General features: G+C 43.3%; 1 protein-coding gene across 11 annotated transcripts in view; it reads right to left on the bottom strand.

Moving 5' to 3' along the window:
* CPEB3 (cytoplasmic polyadenylation element binding protein 3) overlaps positions 1 to 13,926 on the bottom strand; it is a 248,131-nt gene that overhangs the window by 21,931 nt on the left and 212,274 nt on the right. The window lies entirely within an intron of this gene.

Genomic DNA, 13,926 nt, shown 5'->3' with positions numbered 1-13,926 from the left:
TGAGTCATTGTATATATTCCCGCTGTGGTCAGGAACAAAGTACAGTATTATCAGCATTTCTGTTAGTATGGTTCCTAACGGAAATATGGGTCATATTAATCTTCATGTAGGCTAAAAATATACAGCCTCTGGTAGTCTAGTAAATGCCCAACATGTGTCTACTAAACAGAGAGAGAGAGAAAAAAAAAGATTAAATATATTAAGTACTTAAGGTACTTGCAAAGAATGGTACAATGGATAAACGGTCATTAAATAAAAAATTGACTATTCTAAAGAACATGCTACTCAGAGCAAATATTTTGTGCTTAGCTATCACAATGCCTTTTTTGAGGCAGGGTCTCACTCTGTCACCCAGGCTGGAGTGCAATGGTGTGATCTCAACTCACTGCAACCTCCACCTCCCAGGCTCAAGTGATTCTCCTGCCTTAGCCTCCTGAGTAGTTAGCATTACAGGCACCATACCACTACTGTCCCGGCTAATTTTTGTATTTTTAGTAGAGATGGGGTTTCACCATGTTGGCCAGGCTGGTCTCGAACTCCTGACCTCAAATGATCCACCCGCCTTGGCCTCCCAAAGTTCTGGGATTACAGGCATGAGCCACCGTGCCAGCTACAATGTTCTTTAAATAAAAAGTATTAGAAAGTCCAAAATTGGCAAACTAAAAGTCGCTCTGGTTCCCAACATGAAGCTAAAATAGAGTCACAGGAACACTTTGTCAATGGTATACTGATTTCAACAATGATTTTTCCTTCTTATATGGAGATATTTTAGATGTGACAGATAATCTCAAATAATCAAAAGATAAAGAATTACAAATACTAAAGGCAATATCAACCACAATGTCAATGCCCCACTACTACATGGACATGCAGTTGCTATTTCCTTGCCCTGTCCGAAACCTTCTCTAGATATAAAATACATGGTAGATGGGACACATTTGGAAAAAAGGGGCCAAGAGAAAGGGAAAAACAATCAACTGCTTATTAAGCTTCTGCATTTGAGCATGAAAGAAGGAAAGAAGCTGCAAACACAGTGTTTTTCTCAACTGGGTTCTCTAAAACATTATTTCCAAGAAATGACACATTTTTCCATGATCAAAACAAATTTGTGAAAAACTGCATATTGCCTCCTTCTTGTGTCTTCACGATGAAGATTAGTATATGAAGGATTATAATATGTCATAGAATAAACCAGCCTTTCTTTAAACAAGCATTTCTGAACTCATTTGACTCAGCAAAATTTTTTAAATAAAATAGATAATAAAATCCCAGGAGACTCATGTTTTATGGAGCATACTTTAAGAAACATAGAGGAGCTAATTGTAGGGACATTTTCCCTAGAATATGGGTAGAGAAGACCTGCCTGCTGAGATCTCTTCCTCTGTTTAAAAAATTAACATATGGCCGGGCACAGTGGCTCACACCTGTAATCCCAGCACTTTGGGAGGCCGAGGCGGGTGGATTACCTGGGGTCAGGAGTTCAAGGACAGCTTGGTCAACATGGAGAAACCCTGTCTCCATTAAAAATACAAAAATTAGCTGGGTGTGGTGGTGGGTGCCTGTAATCCCAGCTACTCGGGAGGCTGAGGTAGGAGAATCACTTGACCCAGGAGGTGGAGACTGCAGTGAGCCAAGATCGTGCCACTGTACTCCAGCCTGAGCAACAAAATGAGTTTCCACCTCAAAACAACAAGAGCAATAACAAAAATAAAAATAAAAATAAAAAACTCATATATGAGCTTCAAGTCAGTGACAGGTTTTAAAAAAAAAAAAAGAACTCAAATAATCAACCAACTTTACCCCGATTTTGCCTGAAATATTTAACTCCCTTTATCACCTGAAATTCCAATTAGATTGTTTTTAATAAGCATCTCCCAGAAGAGTTCAAATGTTAGTCATCCATGGTTTGACATAAATTAACGTGTTATCAGTGCTATCATATATTGACAGAGTGCTTTACAGTTTTCAAAAACACTTTCATTTATACACACACATACACAAACACACACACTTCCTTCAAGCTATATAATAAGTGATACAGTCGAGACTAAAACCCCAGATTGGCTAATTCTAGTCTAGTATCCTTTCTACTAGTAAAAATATTTCTATGGGACGAATTGGGAAACTATAACCAATGTCTACTGCATGATGCATTTAAAGTTGTAAAGATCTGATTTACAAATTCCTAGGGGACAACATGACCAAGCTGAGCTAGACAACGGTTGTGTTGGGGGACAGGGGGAATTGCCCCAGATTTTTATAAACAAATTTTTCATATCTATCAAGTCATATGTTTTTGCTAGGCTAAGGAGATTCAAATGAATCTACACTTTAAAAATTTTCTCATGACTGGCCGGGCGCAGTGGCTCACGCCTGTAATCCCAGCACTTTGGGAGGCAGAGGCGGGTAGATCACAAGGTCAGGAGTTCAAGACCAGCCTGGCCAAGATGGTGAAACCCCATCTCTACTAAAAACTACAAAAAAAATTAGCTGGGTGCGGTGGCAGGCGCCTGTAATCCCAGCTACTCGGGAGGCTGAGGCAAGAGAATCGCTTGAACCCAGGCCACAGAGGTTGCAGTGAGCCGAGATCAAGCCACTGCACTCCAGCCTGGGCGACAGAGTAAGATTCTGTCTCAAAAAAATAAAATTTCTCATGACCACATAGAGTAGACAATAGAAAACCAGCCACATAAAAGAATTGCCCATTTTCAATGATCTCATTTTCATACTACAAAAATCTTTCATACGTAAATGACCTAGATCTCCATTACATTTAAAAAACTGGATTTAGCACAGCTTTTACATCTTAAGAGTTCATTTGACATCACTTCTAAAAATACCACTAGAACAGAAAGAATGTGTACAGGTGCCATCTTTGGCTCTTATTGTGTTTAAATACTTTAAACTCAGTTTTTTACAGAAACACCATTCAAAGGAATATAAGCAAAATTTAATCCTAACCTGTATTTCATTTCAGGTTCAAAATCTTTTCACTATCAGAGAAAAGATACTGGTAAAAATACCACTTTCAAGACTAAAATGAAAAAAGCCTTCGATCCTTTAAATGAAAAAACATACCCAGTTGTCTACATCTATAAAAGGAACTTAGTCTTTACATGTGTGTCTTGACTAACATCCAACCAGAATATTGACAGATTGGCACCTATGTTAACTTTTTTTAAAGTATCAACTTCAACTATTTCATTTTCCTTATATCAAGGATACTTAGTGGAACTGAATACTTTAAAAGGAAAAAAAAAAGAGCCAACAATTAGCCTTTGGATGTATGATTAGGCCATAGCATAATTTAAATAGGCCAGGCTCAGTAATAATACAAATCAACATCTGCCTGTACAGCCTAGTAACTTCCCAGAGTACTTCTTCAACTGTCATGGTTTATCTGTGCAATAAAGTGTGAGGTAGTTAGGCTGGTGTTCTTATTACCTCAGGATAATGAAATCAAGCCTCTAAAGGTTAAGTAGCTTGCTCAAGGTCATACCACCATTGGAAAAAGCTAGGAACAGACCCAGATCTCTGAATTCCTAAGCCAGTACTTTTTTTTGTTTTGTTTTTGTTTAACTACAGCAATGGTTCTCTGGGAGGTGGGGACAGAGTTGAGTATGGGATGTATCCCCCACTTACATACTAATGATCATGACTGTAACTGCCCCACTCTATTAGAGTTCTAGGGAGCCTCTGTTACGCACGAGTGTAACATACACCTCAAATATGCAGAGGCAGAAGAAATGCTGAGAATTATGTGCTGAGTATCATACAACATTGACGTTGTCAACACAAGGACAAATTACCAATTAGCCAATAACTAGTAAACATGAGCCATAAGGTAAGTCTTGATTTATTTCAAGATGCTAACAACTTTTTTCCTTGGAAGTAAAAACTAAGGCATGAATCTGCGTCTTTTTTTTTTTTTTTTTTTAATAGGGTCTCACTGTGTCACCCAGGCGGGTACAATCGTAGCTCACTGCAGCCTCAAACTCCTGGGCTCAAGGAATCCTCCCATCCCAGTCTCCTGGGTAGCTGGGACTATAGGCATGTGCCATTATGCCCCACTAATTTTTTTTATTTTTTGTCAAGACTGGGTCTCACTATATTGTCCAGGCTGGTCTTGAACTCCTGGCCTCAAGTGATCCTTCCACCTTGGCCTCCCAAAGTTCTGGGATTACAGGTGTGAGCCAGTGTGCCTGGCCCTATCTGTGTCATTTACAACAAAATGTTTCAGAGGCCAGGCACAGTGACTCATGCCTGTAATCCCAGCACTTTGGGAGGCCAAGGCGGGCAGATCACCTAGGGTTAGGAGTTTCAGACCAGCCTGGCCAACATGGCGAAACCCTGTCTCTACTAAAAAAAATACAAAAAATTAGCTGGGCGTGGTAACAGGCACCTGTAATCCCAGCTACTTGGGAGGCTGAGGCAGGAGAATCGCTTGAACCTGGTAGGTGGAGGTTACTGTGAGCAGAGATCACGCCACTACACTCTAGCCTGGGTAACACAGTGAGACTCCATCTCAAAAAAAAAAAAAAAAAGTTTCATAACACTAAAATTGCCAACATCTTTACTAAATTTTAAAAAAATTAAACAGATGGGATCTCACTCTGTCACCCAGGTTGGAGTTCAGTGGTGCAGTCATAGCTCACTGTAGCCTCAAGCTCCTGGGCTTAATAGATCCTCCTGCCTCAGCCTCCCGAGTAGCTAGGACTACTGGCATGTGTCACCACACCTGGATAATTTAAAAAAATTTTTTTTTGGCGAGATGAGGGTCTTGTTATGTTGCCCAGGCTGGTCTTGAACTCCCGGCCTCAAGCTGAACTTCTGGCCTCAAGCTATCCTCCTACCTCAGCCTCCCAAAACATTAGGATTATAGGTGTGAGCTCCTGGATAAGCAGCAAGGCTCAGGAAGGGCATCCAACGAAGACAGCTCTGCCCTCAATTGGCAAGTATCTTGAGAAAGTTTCCAAACCTCTCTTAGATTCTCCAGTGTGCAAAACAAAGAGGGTTGGACCAGGTCATGCCTAAGGTTAAGTCCAACTTGAGTGTATTGTAAGTGCCAAAAAACACTTTTGATATTCTGAACAGCGAAATCTAAATTTCTTTAGAGTGTCCTTAACTAAGTAGAAAAAGAAAGCTGTGCAAAGTGCTCTCTGGTGGACAGTTGGATATGTGAAAGAATGGTTTAAAAGGTCTTCCCATCTGGGCCACCTCTCTTTTTAACTATTTTTAATTTTTTTTAATTAAAAAAATGGTTTTTTAAAAGAGAATGATCTCGCTACATTGCCCAGGCTGGTCTCAAACTCCTGGCCTCAAGCAGTCCCCCCAGCTCAGCCTTCCAAAGTGCTGGGATTACAGGCATGAGCCACTGTGTCTGGCCTCTTGGGTCACCTCTCAATCATCATTCATTCACTATAATAACTCATTCATGCATTAATTCAAAAATAATTAATGTGTGTCCACTAGGTGTCAGGCATTTGTGTATACTGTAGTTAAACTGAAAGACAGGTATTGCCCTCCTGAATTTGTATCATCTAACAGAGTAGATGGACATTAAACAAAGCATTATTTCATTATACTGGCATTTAATGCTACAAATAAATGGTAGACATGTATTATGACAACAATCTATGGGGGAGGTATAAGCTCCAATGAAGAAAGGATTCTTAAAAATATCACAATTAAGCTGAGACCTGAAGGAAAAGTGGGTATTAGCCAGGCAACGTATGTATAATGACCCTGAGAAATAGGGGAAAAGGCCAGCTGTGGCTGGCTCGAGATAAGGAAGGGAGAAGTGAGGGCTAAGGCAGAAGTACATAGTACATGAAGGGTCATTTAGGCAATTTTAAGGACTTTGACCTTTATCCCAAGGGCAGTGGAACATAATCAAAAGGTTTAAAGGAGTGAAAAGACATGATTAAATTATGAGTATAAAAAGCTCACTCTGGTTGCTATCTAAAAAATGACTTGGAGATGGGATAAAATTGAATTGGGGAGCCCTAGGGGAAGATAGGCTATATGTCCAGGTGAGAGATGACTCTAGATGTCTAGTATCCAGGCTTCCATGGCTGCTTCCAGTTGTTGCCCTCCTATATATCCTCCTACTTGATTCTGCACATTAGTGAGTGCCTGCTGTGTGCCAAGCACTTCCATTCAGACTCCTGAGCAAAAGTAACAGAATTAAGATCATAGCAGCTCTGTGAGGAACTCCTAGTAGAAGAAGCGTCTTCCACTTCTCTTAGTCCTCCCATGGCTGGACATGCCACAGCAAAACGTTGCCGATGTGTAGATTTATCAACTTACTCCAACAAGAGGTACTCTAATCACAGTAATAGCAGGGTTCAGAAGTTTCCCCCAAGAGCCTGGACTACTTTGTTCCTGTGGCTTTGAAGAGCACAGGTTAAATAAGTAGGATCCTCTGTATATTATGAGCTGAATAATTACAGAGAATAAATAAAGTGTATCCCCTACCACCATTCCACTATTGTTATTATGCAGTTGATCTTCTTACTGCAGACTTAAAGGCTGTACATTAAAACACCTCTATGTTTCTTAAGACATGAAATATGGGATGATTAAAAAAATACCTCTGTGTTCTAAAACTGATTGTGATGGCTACACAATTATGTAAATATACTAAAAAACATGTAATTGTACACTTTAACTGGGTGAACTGTATGCTATGTGAATAGCATAAAACAGCTCAATAAAGCTGTTACAAACAACAATAAAAACACCTCTTCCTTAAAGATCATGAGATTATGGATGAGTGAAATGACAGCAGAGATGAAAGTACCAAATCTACAGGATAACAAAGATAAATTAAATAATATAAATGTTGCCTACTGACATATTTTATATTCATAAGCAAGCCAAAAAATCTCTAAGATGGTGAGAAGAAATCAAATCTATAAAGCTTGTATTTCTCCCATGAAACACTCCATATAAAAGCTTCTCCAAAGATTAACAACAATAATAAACATATAAACTCTCAAAAGAGATATCTTTTTTGGAAAAAGTTGGTTGGATACAAAAGAGATAAAGGAGATATACCAGCTAATTTCTTCTTCATGTACCTTCCACACTGTACACAAGAAAGGTGCAACTTCCTCCCTCCCTCCCTCCCTCCCTTCCTTCCTTCCTTCTGTGGCCCAGGCTGCAGTAAACTTGGCTCGCTGCACACTCCCTGCGTCCGGCTCCCGTGATTCTCCTGCCCTGGCCTGCGGGCTGCCTGGGATTGCCGCTGCGCGCCACTACCCCTCCCTCGTTTTTCTCCTTTGGCTGGAGGCGCGGTTTCGCCATGTCGGCCACACTGGTCTCCAGCTCCTGACCTCCAGGGCTCTGCCCGCCTCGGCCTCCCGAGGTGCTGGGACTGCAGACGGAGGCTCGCTCATTCGGTGCTCGGTGTTGCCCGGGCTGGAGTGCGGTGGCGTGGTCTTGGCTCGCTGCAGCCTCCGCCTCCCAGCCGCCTGCCTTGGCCTCCCAGGGTGCTGGGATTGCAGCCTCTGCTCGGCCGCTGCCCCGTCTGGGAGGTGGGGAGCGTCTCTGCCTGGCCACCCATCATCTGGGTTATGAGGAGCTCCTCTGCCCGGCCGCCCCGTCTGGGAGGTGAGGAGTGCCTCTGCCCGGCCGCCACCCCGTCTAGGAAGTGAGGAACGTCTCTGCCTGGCCGCCATCGTCTGGGATGTGAGGAGCGCCTCTGCCCGGCCGCCCCGTCTGGGAAGTGAGGAGCGCCTCTGCCCGGCCGCCCCGTCTGGGAGGTGGGGAGTGCCTCTGCGCGGCCGCCCCTTCTGGGAAGTGAGGAGTGCCTCCGCCCGGCCGCCCCGTCTGGGAGGTGGGGAGCACCTCCGCCCGGCCGCCCCTTCTGGGATGTGGGGAGCGCCTCCGCCCGGCCGCTCCTTCTGGGAGGTGAGGAGCGCCTCCGCCCGGCCACCCCGTCTGGGAGGTGAGGAGCGCCTCCGCCCGGCGGCCCCTTCTGGGATGTGAGGAGCGCCTCCACCCGGCGGCCCCTTCTGGGATGTGAGGAGCGCCTCCGCCCGGCCGCCCCGTCTGGGATGTGGGGAACGCCTCTGCCCGGCCGCCCCGTCTGGGAGGTCTACCACAGAGGCCAGAAGCAATGTGGGGGCTGGATGTGGTGGCTCACGCCTGTAGTCCCAGTACTCTGGGAGGCTGAGGCGGGTTGATCACTTGAGGCTAGGAGCTCGAGACCAGCCTGGCCAACATGGCGAAACATATGAAAAATACAACTGTCAAACCAACCAACGAACCAAGCGACAACAAAACAGGTCTACCCTGGAGTCATACTCTAATTTTTTCTATTTTCCTCCCTTTCTGATCCTTTATCCCACTTTCTTTTTCTTCCTCTTCCTTCTCCTTCTTCTTTGTCAAATAGAGGATTGAGTTATTACATTGATCCATACAAAGTCCCTCTCTCATTTATTTTCTTTAATTCCCACCCCCCATTTCTATTCCCCGTCTTCCCATGTGCAACCTTCCTAATATGTTTGATATGCATCTTTTTGTTCGTATGTACTTTTAGAAAATGTTTATTGTTTTGTGTGCCAAAAAAAAAAAATAAATAAATAAAATAAAATAAAAAAAAGAAAGGTGCAACCTGAGGGGACACACCTCATATGGCCCTACTGCTTTCACTGTTCCAACACTTAATGTATTGTCTCACTTGATGGTCAGGCATTGTTGCTCTGCAGGTGGCCCCCTCCCACTCTCCTTAAGGGATAAGGGCTGCAAACAGGAAGTAAGTGGCCCTTAAATGCCATCTCTAGTTTTAAAAATTCAATGCATCTATATTTATAATGATGCAGACAGCAAAGGAGATGCTTTGAGTAAAAAGGTAATAAAGGTTGATGCTACTTAAAATAGTCAAGGTATTGGTGTAAAGCCAACTCTGGGCTCGCATCAGAAGGAAGGAAATGAATGCTATGACCAAAGACTGAAGTTCTCTATGAGTCCACAGCACTCAATAGTGCTGTATTTTCCTGAGGAGATATAAGACTTAGCCACTACATAATCATCCATGATTTATTATTTTTTTGAGACAAGGTCTTGTTCTGTTGCCCAGGCTGGAGTACAGTGGCATGATCACAGCTCATTGTAGCTTCGACCTCTTGGGCTCAAGCAATCCTCCCTCCTCAGCCTCCCCCCATAGCTGGAATCACACAGGCATGTGCCACCATACTTGGCTAATTAAAAAAAAATCTGTGTGTGTAGAGATGGGGTCTCCGTATGTTGCCCAGGTTGGTCTCGAACTTCTGGGCTCAAGCACTCCTCCCACTTTGGCCTCCCAAAATGCTGGGATTATACACATGAGCCACTGTGCCTGGCCTACTCATATTTGTTGATATGGGAAAGTAAATAAAGGTCTCAAAGTAGAGGAAGAAGGAAGAAGAAGGAGGAAGGAAGAAAAAGAAGGAGAAAGAGGAGGAGGAGGAAAGAAAGAGAGAGAAGAAAGGAGGAGGAGGAAAGGGGGAAGGAAAAGGAAGGAAGAGGAAGGAAGGAAGGAAGGAAGTGACTGTGGCACCTTGAAATCTGTAATAGCAAGGAAAAGGGACTGTGTACACAGGTGGACATGTGCTCCTGACTTTTAGCACTGCAAGTTTCAGAACCTTTCTATGAGATATGAGACTACTACTAAAAACTTGGAGGGGTTATTCAGGAAACAAGGTTTGCCTAGTGATAGAAATTCTCTGTAGACAATCATGGATGATCATTTCTTCTGAAAGAGAAAAAGGGCATTACCTAAGGGAAATACAAAAGTGCTTACATGAAATGGGACCTCTCTGGAAAGCTTAAATGTAAGCTTTAGGAGAAAGATGAATAAAAATAAAACCATGAATGAACCTAAAAATGTACCTATGAAAGGTGTAGTTAACAGAAGCTCAAAATGCCAGAGGCAACAAAATAAACTACTACTGGCTATATTCTAAGCAAGAAGAAAACAAAGGGGACAGAGTAACAGTTCAGGGGAAGGGAGTGTAATGTTCACAGAAGAACAGTGAAAAAGAGCCCAACTCAAGATGGAAGTTGGCTTGCGTCTCTCATAATAAAGAAAGGATGTTGGGCCGAGCACAGTGGTTCAAGCCTATAATCCCAGCAATTTGGGAGGCTGAGGCAGGTAGATCACTTGAGCCCAGGAATTTGAGCCCAGCCTGGGCAATATGCTGAAACCTTATTTCTACCAAAAATACAAAAAAATTAACCATGCATGGTGGTATGCATCTGTGATCCCAGCTATTGGGGAGGTTGAGGTGGGAAAATCACTTGAGCCCAGGAGGTTGAAGCTGCACTCCAGCCTGGGTGACAGGGTGAGACCCTGTCACAAAAAGAGAAGAAAAGGGAAGAAAACAGGAGGGGAAGAGAGAGGATGGGAGGAGAAGGGAGGGGAGAGGAGGGGAAGAAAATGGGAGGAGAGGGGAAGGGAGTGGAGGGGAGGGGAAAATATCTCCATATTGGTCAGGGCAAATGAAGAAGATGGAGCTGGTCCCTGAGGGGAAAAAGGGAGAGTAGGGACTTTGCCACTTTCAATGACTTCCAGTATTCCCACACAGATGACTCTCATCCCAGGGCACTGAAGAAACTGTTGGGTCCTTTTCCAATATCACATGGAAGTAGCATTCTTGTGCCCACTGCAACAGTCCCACCACACACATACACAGCGTACATATTGCTTTCTTGAACAATCTCTCTTCTGGGCTTCTCACCAATCTCATGGGATGCCCAAGGCTATTACTATTGCCTTCACTGTACACTGAAGCTCAGAATTTAAGTGACCCACCTAAGGTCATATAACCCCAAGGAGAATAAGACCAGATCTAGACCCAGGCCATCTGACTTGGGACCAGTGCTGTTTTCACTAACCAGTGTACCTTTTTGCTACTTCTTCAATAGAGCAACTTTTAAAACTCAAGCTATATAATATTAACAAAAATAAAGTACATTTGTAGCAAGATGAATACTTGCTGGTGAAATACCTGTCGACCTGCCTTAAGAGAAGTAAAATTTCATTTAATCTTCAGACCATCCCCAGGAAGGAGTTACAGAAGAGGACCTGAGGCTTCTGGCCTTAAGTAACTTGCTCGGGCTTGACAGTGACTGACTGAAGCAGCAAAGGTTTAAATGTATTAGAATCTGTTCTTGCTCCAAATTCCCTACTCTTTCCACTACAACTGGCTGCTACCTTAAATGTTTACCAAGGACTACTCTGAGATATAGACAGTATATGCTTAACCCAACTATAGCAAGCAGAAAAGTCAATGGCTTTCCTGAGCCCTGAGAAGTCTGATGTTCCAAACACATTTTCATAGCATGTTCTACAATCATGCTAACAAAAGCAAAGCCATTTCTCTCCTTTTTAACTTAGTTCTAATCTTGTGGGAAGAAATACTGAGGGCCTGAGCCTCGCAGTAGCTGTGAGAATAGCAGTAGGCAACAAAACAAACATATCTGAATTTATTATGATTCTTACAGGGGCTCAATGACTACTATAAATCCCTGGGGCAAGCATATCTCCCTCTACTAAGAAATAGGCCAAGAGGTCGGTAGGATGGAGGCAAAGGGAAGGTAGAGACATGGGGAAATGGAGGCCTCCTCTAGGTTTTATTATTTCCAGGAGCTACTTCCTGTACAGTCACTAGTTCTGGCTTTAGAGGAGAAAAAAGAAAGCTACTTCCATATAAATAAGAACCCAAAGCTCTTCAGGTTAAGTTCATTGCCTAGGTTCACCAGTGATGGTTGCGATAGAGGTCTCGATGTAATGGAACCTGGTACATGACTCCCAAATGTACAGGCACAAGCACATCTACCAGTAACAGCAGCAGAAGTTAAATGAACCCTCCAAGTAGCACCATGTGTTAATTCAACAAAGGTTTATCAAGCATCAATGACTAAATCAAGCAATGGGTAAATACTGGAGATCAGGCAGAGAATAAGACAGCACGCCCATCTTTGTGGAGCTTACAGTCTTGTGCGGGATTACAGTTACAAAAGGGCATGCTCAGATTGCTATGGATACCTAAAAATGCACGGAGTTCAGTTTGGTACCCATGCTCAGATTGCTATGGGTACTTAAAAACCAGGAATGGAGTTGAATCTTTATTATGCTTTTGAATCTCCATGAATTTAAAGAATGTTTCAAAATTCTAAATTATTTTATTCATTTTAATTAAAAACCAAACCACGATCACTTACTCTTAAGAAGCTCAGTGAAGTAGCAACTAGAATATTTATTCTAAGCCCTGGCTCTTGTAGTTTTTGATCAGATACATGTCTTAACAAAACTATAATCCCGAATATGAAAAATCCTTCACCAGTTAAAATTTTTACCTAAGAAACTTTCCTACTACACAAAATTCGTCAAAGTTGACTGTAGAGGATATTACGTGAAACTTCATATAGAACAGATTTACTACTTTATTAATTCTAGTCCAGTGATGCCCCAAGAACATTCTTTACTAGAAGAATTAATAGTCACTGAACAGTTGCACAGGCAGGTGTTCACGACTTGGTGCTCGGCCGGGCGTGGTGGCTCACGCCTGTAATCCCAGCACTTTGGGAGGCCGAGGCGGGTGGATCACGAGGTCAGGAGATCGAGACCATCCTGGCTAACATGGTGAAACCCTGTCTCTACTAAAAATACAAAGAAAAAAAAATTAGCCGGGCGTCATGGTGGGTGTCTGTAGTCCCAGCTACTCGGGAGGCTGAGGCAGGAGAATGGCACGAACCCAGGAGGCAGAGGTTGCAGTGAGACAAGATTGCACCACTGCACTCCAGCCTGGGTGACTGAGCAAAACTCCATCTCTCAAAAAAAAAAAAAAAAAAAAAAAAGAAGACTTGGTGCTTTTTTAAAGAAGCACTACATGCTCTTTTCATTTATTAATACAGGGTCCAGATTGGCTCTTACTGCCTTCCATACCCCTAAGCTTCCAAACAGTGGCAAAGCTGGGATTCAAGGAATTTAAACTCATGCCAATCTGCAAAACCATTAAGTACACCAACTGCCTAAAATTCTACTTCATGCTCCCGCTTTACATCAGAAGTAGCACTCTTAATGTCTCTAGAGGGCAGGCAGGTAACACCAATGAACAGCGTGGCAGGTAATGCATATGCATATATGGTGTAAGCAGGAGAAACAGAATGAGTTGAAGAGGAGACTGAAGGGAAAAGCAGCTATTTGACTCCAATGATTGCCACAATGTATGACCTTGCAGATTTCTTTTTTTTTTTAGACGGAGTCTCGCTCTGTCGCCTAGGCTGGAGTGCAGTGGCGCGATCTCAGCTCACTGCAAGCTCCACCTCCCAGGTTCACGCCATTTTCCTGCCTCAGCCTCCCGAGTAGCTGGGATTACAGGCGTCTGCCACTACTCCTAGCTATTTTTTTTTGTATTTTTAGTAGAGACGGGGTTTCACCGTGTTAGCCAGGATGGTTTGGTCTCGATCTCCTCATTCATGATCCACCCGCCTTGGCCTCTCAAAGTGCTGGGATTACAGGGGTGAGCCACCATGCCCAGCCATTTGGCAATTTTCAAACCAGAAGTTCAACATCTCATACATACTCCTGAATGTTTAAATGTTAATCTAAGTTTCTTTGTTGTTTAAGAGCACTATGTAGGTCAAGCAGGTCACTAGCTCTCCACCTCTGCTAACATACTGTCAGTGTCATCTTCTGAACAGCACTAGTTTGGTATGCTAAATTTTGCAGGATTATTTCCTTTTCTTTTTTTTTTTTTTTTTTTTTTGAGGCAGAGTCTCGCTCTGTCGCCCAGGCTGGAGTGCAGTGGCGCAATCTCGGCTCACTGCAAGCTCCGCCTCCCGGGTTCACGCCATTCTCCTGCCTCAGCCTCCCGAGTAGCTGGGACTACAGGCGCCTGCCACCGCGCCCGGCTAATTTTTTGTATTTTTAGTAGA

Source organism: Nomascus leucogenys, chromosome 3, assembly GCF_006542625.1.
Source record: "Nomascus leucogenys isolate Asia chromosome 3, Asia_NLE_v1, whole genome shotgun sequence".
Classification (NCBI taxonomy): domain Eukaryota; kingdom Metazoa; phylum Chordata; class Mammalia; order Primates; family Hylobatidae; genus Nomascus; species Nomascus leucogenys.
This window is presented reverse-complemented; position numbering and strand designations above follow the sequence as displayed.